This window comes from Berghia stephanieae, chromosome 1, assembly GCF_034508935.2.
Source record: "Berghia stephanieae isolate SIO BIC M18660-M18661 chromosome 1, UCSD_Bste_1.3, whole genome shotgun sequence".
NCBI lineage: Eukaryota > Metazoa > Mollusca > Gastropoda > Nudibranchia > Aeolidiidae > Berghia > Berghia stephanieae.
Genome location: NC_088360.1, coordinates 24,673,571 through 24,676,070, shown reverse-complemented (window position 1 = coordinate 24,676,070; position 2,500 = coordinate 24,673,571). Strand labels below are relative to the sequence as shown.

Here is a 2,500-nt window from a genome sequence, read left to right as displayed (position 1 = left end):
AGGGGGGGAGCCATCATGTTATCTAAGGTGAGTTTGAATCGTTCAAGTTGTTTCATTTTGAATATGATTTTGGTAACCCACCTAGATAATCTGGTATTATTTATTGTGAACAATACCAAGAACATTGATGTTAAAGTAAAGATATAATAAGAATTAAGAAATTTAGATGTTTTTAATAGAGTTTTTAATAAACAAAACTTGCTTTCCTCAATAAAGGTCATTTATTTTAACTCAATTGTAGTAAGTTTATTTAGCTTAAAATTAGTTTCTGGTGCTGAAATGACCTAACCTAAATATGAAAATTAACAATCGTCTCAAACTGTCTCACTTGATCTACGTAAAATCCCTAAAGACAAACAACAATAAAAACAATTGATCGCCGTAACACCCCTGAAAAACAAACAACATTAAAACAATTTTAAGAATTGGATACATCCCAACATAACACCAGTTTGAGGCGTGTGTTAAATTTGATATTTTTATGAGTCACCACATCGATTCTTCTACAAACACGGATTTCATTATTATTGCTTTATAATCATGTTAGTTATCAAGGACCAGATAATGTGTCTCAAAACGCTATTATATCTGGGTTAACATTTTACTTAAAATGTAATTTTCAGCATAACTTATAGATAGTATGCGCTTGGCTAAGAAGCTCACAACATTATCATCCGGAAATATAACGAACATACACACAAAACTATGTGTAACCTTAAACATTTATAGTCTGGTTAATATAGTTTAGTGATAATTACTCATAAACGTGGATGGCAAAAAAAAAAAAAAAACAATTACAAAGACCCGAGTGACGTCAACTTCGAACTATCTATAACATTTGAGTAAAAATGAATGCGTTTAGAATAGGAAAGTGATTTTGTTTCTTTTTTAAACAACAATTAAATGATTAACATGTTCTTATTCATAAAACGTCTAACCTTAACTCTATATTCTCTTTGGTACATTCCGACGTCAAACGCGATAAGGTCATCCATCGCCAATTTCAGTAACTTGTCTATCATCGAAGCAATCGGTCCTACAGATAGTAGCCATCGTTAACTTATAGATAGAATGAAGATGACGTCACTCAAGCCTTTGTTATTATATTTTGCCATCCGCGTTTGTGAGTGATTCTCACTAAACTGTATTAACCAGACTATAAACGTTCATGGATACACAGTTTTATGTGTTGGTCCGTTATACTTCCGGATGGCAATGTTAGGAGCTTCTTAGCCAAGCGCGTTCTATCTATAGCATGACAATTACCAAAAAATGACGTCAAAATGCCAGCCTTTGGCCACAAAAGAAAACAAATCGTGAGTTGTATTCAATAGTTCAGCTAATGGGACCACTTGTTGTTTCCATTAGCTCTACTAACGACAACTCACTAGGCGGTGCAAAAAACAAAAACAAATAATGACGTGAAAATGCCAGTCTTTTTGGGTTTCAGTGTCAGGCTATGACATAACGATCGCTACGGACAGATCTCATGCACCATAGTTCAACCAATAGGATCATAATTTGTTTCCTTGAGCACTAGATACTTACGACAACTCGCTAGACGGTGCACTGACCTTATAATGTCATAAAAATACAAGTCCCAGAGTCAGGCTATTGTCATGCTACTAAAATGGCTGTCTAAAAAACAAAATGAAGAGCCGAGTGACGTCAATTATCTATAAGTTTACGAGTCTACGGGTGGACAGAACCAAGGGACTGAATAGTCGACAAAAGCATTCATTGCCCTAATAAACGTTTAAGGTTGCAAACAGTGTGTGTGTGTGTGTGTGTGTGTGTGTGTGTGGTGGCCCGATTGATCTTTAACAAATTACAGGCATACATACATACATATCATCAACACACGCAATGGCATCTGACAAAGAATTTCCAATAACACATTTACTGCTGGGTGTTGTGCATGGCATTGATTTTGTTATTCACAATAACAGTCATATGTAATCATACTTCTCGTTGCTATGAGATCAAAATCAGATACTCTGGGATATGCCTGCCTCATAAATGGGAAAGAGAGCATTTAACATGGAAAATGAAAAATAGGTACCTCTATATACAATATATATATATATATATATATATATATATATATATATATATATATTATAAGAGAGAGAGAGAGAGAGAGAGAGAGAGAGAGGAGAGCGAGAGAGAGAGAGAGAGAGAAGATCAAAAGAGATGTATAGTTGAAGAGAGATAGTACGTATCGTATATATATATATATATATATATATATATATATATATATATATATATATATATGAGTGTTGGTGGGTACTTGTAGGTACGAGAGTGCTCGATAATGTTGGTTAGAGCTAATATAAAATATAACTAAAGTCACACATATTTTTTGCCGATACAATTGTTTCTATCTCTCAATGTTTGGTTTTGATGTTGTTCTGTGTGTTCCTAGTCTGTCGTCCATGTAGAAACAATTGTCTGGGCAAAAAATATGTGACTTTATTTATATTATATAGAAGAAAGA

The 2,500-nt window shown here is 33.7% G+C and overlaps 1 protein-coding gene across 4 annotated transcripts in view; it reads left to right on the top strand.

Moving 5' to 3' along the window:
- The window catches only part of LOC144970832 (neurexin 1-like), a 228,912-nt gene that overhangs the window by 368 nt on the left and 226,044 nt on the right, over nt 1–2,500 (top strand). For all 4 annotated transcript variants that reach the window (XM_078910936.1, XM_078910919.1, XM_078910911.1 and 1 more), the window contains exon 1: nt 1–27. This exon is cut by the window's left edge and continues 368 nt beyond it. The gene's annotated coding sequence lies outside the window, so the exon portion shown is untranslated. The remainder of the gene's footprint in view (nt 28–2,500) is intronic.